This window comes from Papaver somniferum, chromosome 8, assembly GCF_003573695.1.
Source record: "Papaver somniferum cultivar HN1 chromosome 8, ASM357369v1, whole genome shotgun sequence".
Classification (NCBI taxonomy): domain Eukaryota; kingdom Viridiplantae; phylum Streptophyta; class Magnoliopsida; order Ranunculales; family Papaveraceae; genus Papaver; species Papaver somniferum.
The window spans coordinates 21678033-21694555 of record NC_039365.1 but is presented as its reverse complement, the minus strand read 5'-3'; the positions used below and the strand labels follow the sequence as shown (position 1 = coordinate 21694555).

At 40.5% G+C, this 16523-nt stretch overlaps 1 pseudogene; it reads right to left on the bottom strand.

Annotated features, from left to right (window-relative positions):
- Nucleotides 1-11062: 11062 nt before the first annotated feature.
- On the bottom strand, nt 11063-16298 carry LOC113305248 (annotated as a pseudogene).
- Between the last annotated feature and the right edge of the window lie 225 nt (nt 16299-16523).

Here is a 16523-nt window from a genome sequence, read left to right as displayed (position 1 = left end):
TTTGGTGAGAAAACGTAGAATTGCATGTTTAAGACACACTCACCCGCGTTGTTGCTTCTCTGCCGCCAGCACCGAGAATTGAAACCAAAAAACTGGCAATGTAATATGAGGAGAAGGAGTAACGCCCCCTTTTATGAACATAACACTTTCGGAATTTGAATAAAGAAGAGACTTCCTACCCGAGCTATATAAGAAAAGAGGCAACCGGACCCGCAATAGCAAGCCGCACGGTGCCAACAATCTCCGCCATGCCAACCCAACACCGTGCCGAGCAGTCAACGCCCACACCAGGTCGTGCCAGCGCCCACGCCACACCGAGCCAGCGCCCATGCCAGGTCTACGCTAACGACACTTTTCCGAACCGATACTACACCTGGCTGCTCCATTCCAAGCCAATACTACGCTGGCGACTCCATTCCAAGCCATCACTACGCTGGAAACTCCATTCCAGGACAATAATACGCTGACGGATCCTATTCCGAGCCGAGCAACACCAACAACTCGCTAAGACATCACCTCCGAAGTCCCTAGCCCAGCACAGATGACGTGGGACCAAGCCAAGTCGACAGTCTATATCTCACCACTTCACGGTCTAGCCAACAACACCACGAGTAGAATTTACACAAGGCCGCCAACACAAGAATCACGAATTCTCCTTACCTCTCGAAAAAGGTTAGCCGGGTCTTCCTAACCATTTTTTCATGACTTGCCATTTCGATTTTGTCCTGGCCTGTCACCATCTTATGCTTACCTCGCAACAATGCTCCTGTTCCGAGCTAAGAAGGGGACTTAATGTGAATGGTGGTTTTTAGCTTAGGGTTAAAATCGTAAAACCGCATATCTGACATGACGTCACTTTGATCATTAGCGCATTTATTGAATCAATCAGCATGCCTACGTAATAATTACCAGGGTACCTTTTTTTTATATACATGTGTCATGTTCCACGGAAGAACCCTTAGCATTGACCGACATCATCTATGCCAAATCCTAATTCTCATGCCACATGTGCCAATGGCATGCCGTGCCAGCCACATCTCCGCGCCAAGGCATGTCAACCATGCCAGCCGCACCACCGTGCCAATTGCAAACCATGCCAGCCACGTCTCCACGCCAAGGCATGCCAACCATGCCAGCCGCACCACCGTGCCAATGGAAAACCATGCCAGCCACGTCTCCGCGCCAAGGAATGCCAACCATGCCATCCGCACCACCGTGCCAATGGAAAACCATGCCAGCCACGTCTCCGCTCCAAGGCATACCAACCATGCCAGCCCCACCACTGTGCAAATGGAAAACCATACCAGCCACGTCTCCGCGCTAAGGCATGCCAGCCGCACCACCGTGCCAATGGCAAACCATTCCAGCCACGTCTCCGCGCCAAGGCATGCCAACCATGCCAGCGACACCACCGCGCCAAGGCATGCCAACCATGCTAGCCACACCACCATTCCAATGGAAAACCATGCCAGCTACACCACCGTGCCAATGGAAAACCATGCCATCCACGTCTCCGCGCCAAGGCATGCCAACCATGCCAGCCGCACCACATGTGCCAATAGCATGTCGTGCCAGCCACATCTCCGCGCCAAGGCATGCCAACCATGCCAGTCGCGCCACCGTGCCAATGACAAACCATGTCAGCCACGATTCAATGCCAAATCCATGCTGGCCCCGCTATATGCCACTGGCTGCCAAAACGAAGGGTTGCAACAATCAACGACCACCCTTCCATCTGAGATGCAGGTCTTAGCCGTCCAAGGTCTCCAGCTAACGCGTGGTAACCTTTGGCCCAACGCCAAGCCCTAATTTTGGCCGCGCCCAAAACTAATGCCAAACCCTAGTTTTTGGCCGCGCCTAACTATGCCAAAAATCCTAGCTTGGCCACATTTTCATGCCAAAGCCATGTCGGCCCCGCTATATGCTGCTGGCTGCCAAAACGAAGGGTTGCAACAATCAACGACCACCCTTCCATCTGAGATGCAGATCTTAGCCGTCCAAGGTCGCCAGCAAACACGTGGTAACCTTTGGCCCAACGCCAAGCCCTAATTCTGGCCGTGTCCAAAAATAATGCCCAACCCTAGTTTTTGGCCGCGCCTAACTATGCCAAAATCCTAACTTGGCCACGTTTCCATTCCAAAGCCATGCCGGCCCCGCTAAATGCCGCTGGCTGCCAAAACAAAGGGTTGCAACAATCAACGGCCACCTTTCCATCTGAGATGAAGATCTCAACCGTCCAAGTTCGCCACCCAAGGTATGCTGACCATGCTGCACCACATGTGCCAATGGCATGCCGTGCAACCTCTCCGCGCCTAGGCATGCCAACCATTCCACATGTGCCAATGACATGCCGTGCCAGCCACATCTACACGCCAAGGCATGCCAACCATGCCACAGGTGCCAATGGCATGCCGTGCCAGCCACATCTCCACGCCAAGGCATGCCAACCATGCCACATGTGCCAATGGCATGCTGTTCCAGCCACATCTCCGCGACAAGGCATGCCAACCATGCCAACCACACCACTGTGCCGAAACCATGCCAGCCTTTCCTTCACGACGTTGGCTTCCAAAATGAAGGGTTGCTATAATCGACGTCCACCTTTCCATCTAAGATGCAGATCTTAGCCGTCCAAAGTTACCAGCTAACACATGGCCACCTTTATACTGGCGCCAATCCCAAATTTTGGTCGCACCCAAACAATGCCAAAACCCTAGTTTTTTGGCCGCACCTAAACTATGCCAAAATCCTAGCTTGGCCATGCCTAACCATGTTAAAGCCATGCCGGCCATGATTTCATGCTGCTAGCTACCAAACGAAGGGTTCCAATAATAAACGGCTACCATTCCTTTCAAGATGCAAAATCTCGACCATCGAAGGTCACCACTGAGCCGACAAGTCTCCCAAGACCAACTTGCCAAATAGCAGCAACATGCTACATGTTTTCCACAAAAACACCCGAGACATCAACACATGTCACAAAATGGGGGATGCTCATTGGGGTATTGGTTTGGCGGTTTATAGCGTGCGGCGTACACTACGCCCGTTACAAGATAGTGTCATAAGGATGAGGCGGTTACTAAATACAGGGAGTAATGGTGAAACGCTTTCCTTCATTATGGAACATCAATTCCAGGCGTTACCGGTTACCACCTCCTCCCACTTACTCATCCGTTTCCATTTCTTACGAGACCAGAGTACGTTTCACTTCGACTTGTATAAATAGGTTTTACCTATTTCCACCGAACAACAAGTTCTGGTCAGGAGCATACAACACTCAGAAAACAGTTGCTAGTTTTCCATCTGTTAGATTTCCACTTTCTGATACAAGTCGTCAAAAAAATAATTTTCCAGAATCAACTATCATGGTCTCAACACTCTATTCGCTTCCCTCCCCAAAACTTACCCTTCTCCTCCACTTTGTGACCGAAGCAAGTCTGGAACGGCAATTTCTTGGTTTAGGCCGGACTTGTACAGATTGATCTCTCGAATCTAAAGTACTCCCTTGCAGTACATTGTTTAGGGTTTAGACTTGTTTCTCACCCACATCACACGAAATTACCGAAACCAGCAGAAACTGTTATCACCCTCAAACAACTGGCACATAAAATTGCTGGGTTGGTGTATATATCGGCCTTCAGGGATCTAGTTCTTATGGGTTCCCTATTGCCTGATCGGTATACCATTGTCTTTTATCAACGATAAAAATATCATTTGGTCCATTTATGTCCGGGCCCACATCATTTTTTTTCTTTTAGAAATCATCTTTTCCATTTGGTCCATAATTATTTAAAAATACCAAATAGACAATAATACCCTTCTCTAACTTTTACCGCCATAAACACAATAACTCGCCTAAAAATGCGTTATCTCTCTCTCTCTCATTCAGTCTTTTTATTTTCCATTTTCAGAAGAAAACGACTTCGTCTACTTCTCTTCAAGAACCCATAGAACGAACAGAATCAACTCAAATCCACCAAAAACAGTAAGGATCTTGATAATACCAGTCGAAATCTTTGCAATCGAAAACGAATCAATCTTCAAAATCAGAAAACAAAACCATAGAAAAATTTATGAAATCAAAGCCCTACAATGAGGAGATCGAGGAGGAAAATAATAGTAAAATCATCTACAAACGAAGAAGTTTAAGAAACAAACAACTAATTAGTTGTATTTGAAGGTGTTAATCAAGTTGAAGAAGAACCAGTTTCAAAGAAATCAAAAGCAAAGAAACCAGCGAAACGTATAAAAATCCCTAATTCGAAGTAATAGAAGTTGATTTTTGATATTGAATGTTCATATGAATGCATATTCATCATGATTTCTGCTATCTGCATGTTGACTTCAGTTATATTCAGTTATATAGGTAGGGTATATCTTGTCGGAGTTCATTTTGTTGAATGAAGTTGTAAAACACATATATATTGTCAGAGTTCATTCTTTAGAATGAAGGTGTATATCTGTTTGATGTTTGATGAATAATAAGTCTTTCTTTGACTAAGTTCATTTTGTACAATGAAACATATTTCTTCTTTGATGTTTGATGGACTTCATTCTTTAGAATGAAGTCTAAAAAAATTATAGATCTAGATTTTATAGTTCATTATATAGAATGAACTTCATTTTTATAATGAAGTCCATTATCTAGATTCAGTCTTGTGTTGGTTCTTCTTTGAAATCTATTGAATGAACTTCGAACTGCTTGAGAGTTCACCCAGTAGAATTAACTGAAGTATTGGTCCTTCTCAAGATACACTTTATCTTCTTTTATCAACTAATATTTATGAAATTAACCATTAATCTTTTTTTTTTTCTTTTAAAAAAAATGTAGAAAAAAAGATAACGTGTAACTTTGTTGGAGTCATTTCTCTTGATGATAAGATTAAAACACTAGAGGAAAAAGAGGCTTTGAATGAAGAACAGAGAAAGTCTTTGTATGGGAGTCCATTGGGGAATGTAGCCAAAGTATTTCTGGAAGAGGACATTATTGCTACTGAATGGAATAAGTCAACATCTGCTGTCCAAGTTCTCTGCAGTGCACACTGGTTCATTCCTGATACAAATAATGATATGTTCATTTTCAAAGTAGAGGAGAAACATATTTGCTAAGATCCTCACATGAAGAGTTGTCATTAGTACCATGTATCCCTGGAGGTGGAATAGAAGAATCTTTCTTGGACTCAAGAAACCTGACAGACTACACTTGTGGGAGGTTATATACAACCCACAATTTTGTTCCACCAAAAAGGAAACTTTCTGATATAAAGAACATAGGATTGAAAGATAAAATCATTGAGTTGATTAAGAATAGAGGATCGATTGAAGGTCTTGTAACCATGTTTGAAAGCTTTGTCTTGTCTATTGTTTTTCTTACTACTGGTGATGGAGGTTCCATCCAAAACAAGTACCTAACTTTCCTAGAGTCAATAAATAAAGTATATATCTTTGCTGCATCTCATACACAAGCATTTGATGGAAAGCTTGAGAAGAGGTTCTTATGAAGGATGTTACCTTTACTTGTTGGTAAGATGAAAAACTGTTAGATACTTGTTCCGAATTATGTTTCTTCATTTTGATGTTTGATGTTTTGATGAATTGTTGCTGAGAACTGACTAGTGTAGTTCTTTTTTTTACAGCCTTGGTTTGCTGAGCATTCAAAGAAATTAACACCCATGTGGAAGGTGCAGAAAATAGTAGACTACCGTCCAAGGTTTGCAAGGTGGATTATCGATACCATTTGCAAACACTTAGAAATGAATGTTGATGATTTTGGAGAGGTAAAAAACTAGTTTAAGATGGTGTTGCTATTCATTTTCACATATTTAAACTACACTACTTTAAGATAAAACTGGGAATTCATTCCACAAAATGAACTCTGACTGTTAATGTCGATTCCTCTAACGTTGTAGTTCATTCCTTGTAATGAATTCCTACTATGAATGTTTAATGAGTATGCAATTGAGGATTCATTTTGTGAAATGAACTCTAAAAAATGTTGATAATATCTGATTATTTGAATTTTGTGTGTGCAACTATCAAAAAAATTCTTGGAAGAATATATTGATGCTGAAAACAAGCTACTGCAAAAGCAAAAAGCCAAGACAAAATCTGAGTTGCTTGAGGAAGAATTCATTCAAATGACCACTCATATAGAAAGTTTGAAAGCTACACATGTTCAAGAGATAGAGAATCTGAGAGGTAAACATGCTCAAGAGATAAAACAGTTGACAACAAAGCATGCCGAGAAGATGAGTAATCTTTTGTTAAAGCAGGATGACCTTGAGCAATCACTTGCAGAAGCAACAACTTCAAAGACACTTTTTGAAAGAAAGATGAAATGCCTTGTCTTACACTTGGCATCTAAGCAAACAAAAGTTGATGCATTGCTAGATACAGGTGGGAATATGGCCAAATTCATGGCAGACCAAATATCAGAGTTCATGCGTACTCTTTTCATTGATGAGAACAAGAGTTCATTGTTGAGTGATCAAATAAACATTATATTGGATCAACCAATGGATGAAGCCATGGAAGTTGGTGGAGGAAATATGAATGAAGATGTTGGAATGCAAGATGCTGCTAATGATATGGAAGCTGTTGGAGGAATTTGAATGTAAGATGCTGCTGTAGATGAAGGAATGCAAGTAGTACCAGATGATGTAAATGAAGGAATTGAGACTGATGATATGGAAGCTGTTGGAAGATCTGGTTCTGATAATATTTTTCCTGTCTTATCTGTTGGAAATCCTTATATTGAAGTCGATGCAAGTGATATTCAGCAAAAGCTCCTTGATGAGATGACTGAAGAACAACTTCCTTCGTTTCCAACAAATAACACCCTAGTTCCTTTAAGTATGGATCAATGTGTGAACCTAATATATTATTTTTAGGACCTATTGGTATTTCCTACTTTATCAACTAGGAAAATCTTCAAAATTTATAAATGACGTTGATAAAAATATTGCAACCGGTAGTTGACCTTGATAAAATCTTCTCCCATTTGAGTTTGACCATGACTTCGATAACAAATTCTTGTTTGGAATTTCCAAAATAAACCTTTAATACTCACACTCTACCCACGACCTCGAAGTCCGATATCCAAACAAGCCCTCTGTTGCTTTCGGGGTGAGATTTTACTATTAAGCCTGCTCGTATCTTTCTATCAGGCGCCCATATATAAAATCTCTTCAAAACCTTCATTTCAGCCTCAAGCTTTGTTACATCTCTCTCGAATTCTTGATCTTGATTTCTTGATGTCAAATTAGGGCATTCATCTTTCTTCAATTTCATAGATTCTTACTACATCTCTCTCGAATTTCCGGCAGATTAAGCATCTTAGTTCAGACACATCTCAAATTGCAGAAAATTTGTACAGTGATGGCGAACAAGAGGAAAAGCGTGATGATCGATGAAGATGACAAATCAGATGATGCTTCTCATCCATACCTTCCTGGGGATGTAATACTCGAAAACGTTCTCACCAGATTATCAGCCAAGGATCTTGCTCGATTCGCTTCTGTCAGTAAGTTCTGGTACAATTCTATTGTTAATGACACAGGATTTGCTCTCTCTCACTTTGCGCATCATCAGAATAGGAGAAATTTGAGTTTTAATCTTCTTAATGTGCCAAACGAAGATGTTAATGATGGGATTCTTAGAAATTACTTCTTCAATTTGCAAAAAGATAACAGCGTATTCTATACTTTTGAATTGTTATTGCAAGTACAATCACTCGGATCGATTGAACCAGTTGGTAATTGTAATGGTTTAGCTTGTTTTACAAAATGTCAGAGTTCAGATGCTTTTGAAGAAATGGTTGTCATTAATCCGCTTAAGAGGGAATCACTTACTCTCACCTGTTTAACACCTGAGATTGGGAGTGGGGGATCTTTTGAGTATAAGTATTTGTGTCATGGTTTTGGTTTTGATTCATCGTCGCAAGTATACAAGATTGTAGTCATCTATACAACTTCAACAACAGCGGGTGAACATGGGTTTATTTGTATGGTTGTTACATTGGGAGTTAGAACATGGAGAAAGATTGTTACTAGTACTTGTGATATCTTGCCACCACCAGGTTGTTCTCCTTTTCCAAGTCAAATGGTGACAACAATGTGGGGAGATGATGATGATATATCAGCCACCATTTGTGGAGGTGATCTTTTATGGAGGATAAGTAATTATACTAGTGGTGGTGATGATGAGATGGAAATGTTGCTCTCATTTGACATCTGCACAGAGAAAATTCAGTTCATTCAGCTCCCACCTGAATGTAATTCTCTGATTCATAACTTGGATACAGCCGAGGATAATTGTTATGAACTTCGTCATCATCTTCTGGAGTTTAAAGGATATCCTTGTGTTGCACGATCTGAAAAGACTTGGATAGGAGAGAGAGTAGAATATCATTTTAAGGTTCACTTGTTTATATTGAAGGACAAGGTCGACCAAATATGGATAGAGGAGGAGACTTTCAATGTTAGGTTGAAGGAGGATGGTGTAGAGCTCGACAGTTTGTTACGAGATCCCTTTGATCGGTACTTTAACAAAACTAGGCGTTCTAATGACCATCGGTCCCATCGTACACGTATGTGCAGTTTCTCTGATCAAGTGATGTTGTACTGGTTTGATGGGGGATGTCTTATATTCTACAATTTGCGAATGAACCATCATAACGTGGCAAAAGGCGCCAACCCTTGTACTGGGCGTGATCGCCGTGATATCTTTAAGGCTAAGTTGAAAGGGATGGCCACGGACCCTGGTTCTGATGGTGATGATGTTCCTCATTGCCCCTGCATTGATTACCAGCTGCACGCACAGGTGGAAAACATCATTTCAGTAAAAACCTTCATTCCTAAAGGAGGAGAAGTTGGTGAATTTGATAATTACGAGGAATTTCAGCAGTTTCTAACAGACAAACAGCCAGTGGGGTGGGTGGCTACAGGAAGAAAATCACCAAAATGGTATGCTTTCATTTAGGTAGTCTTCTCCTATTGAGTTTAATCGCAGAGTTATTTTGTAGTTCATTAAACTTTTTGCTTATGTTAAATAGAGAACGCAAGGTAATAGATTGTGTGTTCAAACCTATGCACGTTGTTTAGTTATTTCGATGAAAGTGTTCACAAAGTACAGTATTCTGGTAGCTCAAATCATAGAATTTCTGTCTTTCCAACTTGAACGTCGAAACAATATAGCATATGGAATGTTTTTATTAACAAACTGAAAGAGTAGTAGTTGTACAAACTAAAAAAGATGATATCTCAGTAGTAGAGTTTTAAATGGAGGAATCACAATTCACCTGGGTTACTTATATTTCTTACCTTAAGATCTGAGATGCATAACTTTAGGCTGCTAACTTACATTTTTCATTTCTGTGTTATTCCTTATGACCAAAGTCTTGTTGTAGTGCTTGTAGCAGATTAGTTATTTCGATGAAAGTGTTCACCATGTTCTGTTTTCTGGGAGCTCAAATCATTGAATTTCTGTCTTTCCAACATGAAGGTCGAAATGATATAACACATGGAATGTGTTTATTTACAAACTTAAAGAGTAGTCGTAGAAACTGAAAAAGATTGTATCTCAGTCGTAAAGTTTTAAATAGAGGAATCACATTTCACCTAGGTTACTTGTCTTATCCTTCTGTCATGTGCAATATTATGGACCTGCAGCTAGTAGTTTCAATCAGTCCTTTTCAGCTCTCTCCATTTGAATTCAGAGGCTTTGTTGTTTGAATGGGGTTTATTGGTCACACTTTTTTTCGATAAAAATTGATTAGTATTTTATTCCTGCAGTCATTATTTGCTAACCTTGATTTGTTTTTGGCGCCTAACAGGCCTTTGGAGCTTATGGTAGTATTTTGACTGCTTAGCTTGCACTTTCTGTCCCCAGATCATAAGTCATGGTATTTGTCCCCAGATCATATAGGTCATGGTATTTAAAGTAGTGGTACATACATATTTTTTTATTTGGTAGGCTGTTAAAATATGTTTCTCTGATTACTCATATAGGATTGCTGCATTAGCGGGATAATCCTTAGGGTCCTCTGGTAGTTGCCACATCTGCACTGGACTAGATACCCAGGATTAATAGACACTAAAGACGTTAAAACATGGAGGTGTTACAGATGTTGCGAGTTTAGTGAAAATTGCATTACGGGCGAATCGTTTGTCTCTCAAACAATGGGTAGACTCAAGCCCCCTACTCTGATTTAGCAATACGAGGAAGGGATCGGGTAGTCAGAGGAAGGGATTTACACACAGAAGGGGGAATAAGATTGATTCCGAAGTATTTAGCCATTTGTGCAAGGTCTGCAAGTTACATTCCCGCTGCATCTATTCATCCCTTTGTTAATTCTTATGCAAGGGTCCTCTGGTAGTTGCCACATCTGCACTTGCAGCGAACTAGATACACATGATTTGGATTCTTAATAGACATTAAAAACGGAGGTGTTACAGATGTTGCAAGTTTAGTGAAAATTGCATTGATGCAAGTTTATTGAAAATTGCATTGAGACAGATGACAGACTAATTTTGTCTGTCAAGCAATGGCTTGGTAAACTCAAGCTCCCCACTCTGATTTAGCTATACGAGGAAGGGATTGTGTAGGATAATCCTAAGGGTCCTCTGGTAGTTGTCACATCACTTGCACTCTCTGACTCATTTAGTGGGATAATCCTAAGTTGTCACATCTGCACTTGCACTGAACTAGGTACGCAGGATTGGATTCTTAATAGACATTAAACATAGAGGCAAGTTTAGTGAAAATTGCATCTCGGAAGCAATGGCTCCATACTCTGACTTAGCAATATGAGGAAGGGATTTACACCAAGAAGGGGGAATAAGATTGATTTTAGCCATGGGAAAGCACCAAGGTCTGCAAGTTACTTAATATATATATATATATTATATTGGAATAAGAAAAAATCGTTCTCATCTCATCTAATGAAATTGTAGATTCAATTGTAGAAGTTGATTTAAATTGACATTCGTTGGAAAACTGCAAAATTCGATAACTTAAAATCAGAGAATATAAAAATCCTACAGAGCATATTTGCTTTCAAGAATCAATCAACTACAACTAGTTTACTGTATTCCTCCCCAGAGATTGCCTTTTCCATCACTCTAATGGGTGTCAATTCACCAAGATCACCCTCAAGGAAAAGAGTCATTAAATTCTTCGAATACCCACTAAGCATTGCCACACCTTTCTGTTGACCCAACACAGGAGTTGATTCAGAGTCTCGAAGGTTCCAAAACACAATCTCCGGCACATTCATGTATCCCTTCTCCCTAAACTTATCCTGTATCACCTGGTAGATCAGTCTCCCATTCCTCAGCTGAAGCCGGGCTCGACTGATCGAGCCAACTGTAGCAACCCTTTTTTGAAGCCTGGTTGAACTCCATATCGCTGAACACAAAAAGCCGCTTTATCATCTGGTCTTCCTTCAATTTGCCATCAACAGCCACTTGCAATATTTGGTCAAACACCTTCTGAAAATCTGTTGAATATCCCCAATCCATTCTTTTGATGAATTCTGTTTTCGATCTCAGATTGTCACCTTCAATCGTGTGGAATTGAGGATCATTGCTGAAGGTGATAAGTTTTCCTTTCCATGGTTCTTGACTTGTCTCCGACACCAACAAACCAAGAGCTACAGCGACATCCATTGGAGTCCCTCTCATGCTGCCAGACACATCCGCAATAGCAAGACAATCACTTAGCTTTCCGATCTTAGACATATCATCTACCATCCGTCTCTATTAAGGAAAGTGTTATCTTAGGAATGTCGTAATACTTTCCAAGACCGTAGTGGTCAGTCTATGGAAAGTATTGCCCATATCAGTCACGAACTTGAGACTGAGAAGGTAAGTGGTAATATATTAGGAAAGGATTGTTTATGTAAGTCATGATTGTGAGACTTATAAGGAAAGTCTCAAATCAGTGTCTTAGGAAAGTTTTGAGTCTTCAATCCGTATTGTATAAATATCTATGAAAGTATCATGAATGAAATAAGAAAAGAATTACCAAAGTTTTAACATGGCATCACGAGCCAGTTGATTGAAAAAAAAAAAAAAAAAAGAAGAATGGGTGGTGATGGAGAATCAAGCAAAGACAAGAATATAGAATATGATACGCAAAAGAAGAATCCAGTATATCACCTAGGATCAAGTGATTGTCCAGGTATAATTATCACACCGGAAGTTCATGACAATGTGATGGCGTTCAAGGTACAATCTGATCAACGTCCTCTCAATAACACTTATGATCCAAATAAATATTGCAAGCACTGTAGCAGACAAGGACACTCGGATGAAGGTTGTTTTCAGCTTATTGGATACCCTGAATGGTGGGGAGATAAACCTAGAAATGGAAGAGTGGAGAGAAAGCATCAACATATATTGAATGTGGCAAGGGCTTTAAGATTTCAAGCCAACTTGCCAATACGGTCTTGGGGAGAATGCGCATTGACAGCTGCGTATTTGATTAATCGTACTCCTACACCTATTCTGGAAAATAAAACACCGTATGAAATATTGTTTGGAAAGCAACCTCCGTATAATCAGTTGAAAGTGTTTGGATGCCTGTGTTATGTGCATGATCAAAATAACAAAGGGGATAAATTTGCAAGTAGAGGAAGGCGGTGTGTTTTTCTTGGATATCCATTTGGTAAAAAGGCATGGCAAGTATATGACTTGGATGAAAGGAAATTCTTAGTGTCAAGAGATGTCCAGTTTTGTGAGAATAGTTTCCCATATAAGAATGCAACGTCTGTGGTGCAGAAGCCAACAGTTGCACCACGCACCGAGAGTGATCAGCCTGGTCATTATATTGAGACCGAGGGGATTGGTGTATCAGCTGAGACTGCTCAGTTGCATCCAACATTTGACTGGAGTGATGATGAAGAGGTAACAGCAACAGCGACAGCGAGTGAGAGTGTGGCAGTACCAAGTGTAACAGCAACAGCAGGAGACGCTGTAGGCAGAACAGCAACAGCAGGAGACGCTGTAGGCATACCTGATGCAACTGCGACAAACGGAGATGGTGTAATAGTTCAAGATATGACTGCGACGGAAGAAGAACGTGTAACAGTCCAAGAGAGATCTGCTGAAGCAGTCAGTCCGGGCAATAGTGTTGCAGTAGAAGGTGATATGGGTAAAGGAAAGCGTATGAAAATTCCATCGAGTAGGCTTAAGGGTTTTGTGACGCACACCACTAGAGAAAATGGTCCATCTCATCTTCATACATCACAATCATCCTCCTCAGGTACGCCGTATCCTTTGACATATTATGTTAGTTGTGAAAAATTTTCTACACCATATAAGAAATTTCTTGCAGCTATAACTGCGAGTTCAGCACCTCGCCATTTTAAAGAAGCAATGAGACATCCAGGATGGCGGAAAGCAATGGAAGAAGAAATACGAGCACTAGAAGAACAAGATACCTGGGTTTTGCAAGAATTGCCGGAGGGCAAGAGAGCACTAGGAAGTAAATGGATATATACAGAGAAGTATGATGAAAATGGGAATTTGGTTCGCTTAAAAGCAAGATTGGTGATCTTTGGAAATCATCAGGTGGAAGGCTTAGACTACAAAGAGACCTTCGCACCGGTAGCAAAAATGACAACAGTGCGCACTTTTCTAGCTGTTGCAGCTGTTAAAAATTGGGAAGTACATCAGATGGATGTACACAATGCGTTTCTACATGGAGATTTGGAGGAAGAGGTGTATATGAAAATACCACCTGGATTTGCGAAAGGCAATCCTAATATGGTATGTAGAATGAAGAAATCATTGTATGGTTTGAAACAGGATCCACGTTGTTGGTTTGCGAAACTATCAACAGCTTTGAAGAATTATGGTTTTCGGCAATCTTATTCAGACTATTCTCTCTTCACTATGATAAAAGGAAAGGTGCAACTTAATGTTTTGGTGTATGTGGATGATTTGATTGTTGCAGGAGATAATATAGTGGAGCTAAATAAATTTAAAACATACTTGGGACAGTGTTTCAAGATGAAAGATTTGGGAAAATTAAAATATTTTCTGGGCTTGGAGATAGCTCGCAGTAAACAAGGCATTTATGTTTGTCAACGGAAATATGCATTAGACATTATTATGGAGACGGGGTTATTAGGAGCAAAACCAGCAGAGTTTCCAATGGAAACTAATCATCGTTTGGCTTTAGCAACAGGGCCGTTGTTGAGTGATGCAGAAAGGTATCGACGATTGATCGGAAGATTGATTTATCTGGCTGTGACTAGACCAGATCTAGCTTATTCTGTGCATATTTTGTCACAGTTTATGCAGCATCCAAGACAAGAACATTGGGAAGCTGCACTTCGGGTAGTTAGATATTTGAAAAAGAATCCTGGGCAAGGAATTTTGTTGCGCTCTGATAGTAGTTTAAGTTTAAAAGGATGGTGTGATTCAGATTGGGCAAGCTGTCCTTTGACTAGACGATCGTTGACAGGATGGTTTGTGCTTCTTGGAGATTCACCAGTGTCTTGGAAGACAAAAAGCAGTACACAGTTTCTCGGAGTTCAGCTGAAGCAGAATACAGATCTATGGCTGCAGCTACTTGTGAATTGAAGTGGTTGAAGCAATTACTAGGTGATTTGGGAATTCGTCATACACAGGGAATGAGTCTTCTTTGTGATAGTCAGTCGGCATTGTATATTGCTCAGAATCCCGTATTTCACGAAAGAACTAAACATATAGAAGTGGATTGTCATCTCATCAGGGATGCGATAGTACAGAAAATTATTTCTCCCTCGTATACGCCCACGGGGTTACAGTTGGCGGATATCTTCACCAAATCATTAGGCCGAGTTCAGTTTCAAGGTCTTTTGTCCAAGATGGGCATTTGTGACCTGCATGCTCCGTCTTGAGGGGGGGTATTAAGGAAAGTGTATCTTAGGAATGGTAATACTTTCCAAGACCGTAGTGGTCAGTCTATGGAAAGTATTGCCCATATCAGTCACGAACTTGAGACTGAGAAGGTAAGTGGTAATATATTAGGAAAGGATTGTTTATGTAAGTCATGATTGTGAGACTTATAAGGAAAGTCTCAAATCAGTGTCTTAGGAAAGTTTTGAGTCTTCAATCCGTATTGTATAAATATCTATGAAAGTATCATGAATGAAATAAGAAAAGAATTACCAAAGTTTTAACAGTCTCCATTGCAGCTCTGCAACATTACAATCACCATATTTATACTTCTCTTCATACGAAGAAGCAATGATCTCATGAGGCAACAATGCACCAGCAGCAATCTTTGTCTCTCCTTTCTGAACACTCTCTAAATACTGATTGAACCTTTCTTCATCATGTGCTTCGAAAAATCTCTTATACTTCTTCATAGCAACAGAAGAAACACGGTTATAAGGCAACGACTCCCACATTTTACTACTCATATAGACTTCAGGCAATTCCAACACTTTATGGAGCGGAACCAAATACTCCCGCCTCAGCCTATCACGAATCCTGTAAGCATAATGGCCTTCCTCAACACCTTCATACTCCGGACATGAGCTGCGGGGAAAAATTCTTCTAGCAATACTTTCACATAAGAGAGTAGCCTTATCGAAAGACGAATCTAAAGACGGACACCATTTAGAAGCTAAAGTAATCTTTCCAGTTTCACCAGAGTTCAAATGCTTCAAATCAGAGATCAAAAACTCGGCAAAAATCTCAGAAACTCTATCATGCAAGTTTCTATACTCCGCGTCATTGTTATACCTCTCGAGTGATCTTTTTGATACCTCTATCCCCTTATCCTTCTTATTCTGCTGCTTCTTCTTTGGCTTTTCTTCCTCCTCATATTCATCTTCAGAATCTGAATACTCCGGCACCGGTTTCACATCGTCAGAAGTTGATTCTTCTTATAAGTACGTTTCCCAGTCTCTGGATCAACTGGATAACGATACTTCTCAACCCTCCATTCATTATTTCGTTCTGTTCGGATGTGAATCCCTTCGTGTAATCTGAATAGAATCTGTAAATCTTTGAAATACCCAAAATCAGCCATGCTTTTCAGATTAACAGCTAGGGTTTTAGGATGATTCTTATTAAGCCATAACGCAGAAGCATAAAACCCTTCTTTATCTGATTTGCCAGTACCTCTAACACCTCTCAAATTACATATCAACTTCAAAGCTGTTAATGGATCGTGTTTCCATGGAAGAAGAAATCAAGTGACGGATTATCACTTGAAACATATGTTGCTGATCCATTCTCTGTGAATCCTCTGAGATGATGAGGTGCAGAATTTGTGCTTAGATTGTTGAAGTTTGAAACCATTAGGTCTATGAAAGCTGCAGCAGGTACTGTTGAGTTTGTGTTTTGTTTGGTGATGGAGGAGATGGTATAGTTTGGCGGTGGATTGATGGAGGACCAATGAGTTGAAATTCAGAAACAGCCATTGATGGAAAATTTGAGAACGAAAGAAGAGAATTTGGGTGTGAAGATCTGAAGAATTTGCTACTAGAGTTTTTGTAACTCTAGTTTAGTTTCTTGTGTGATGTA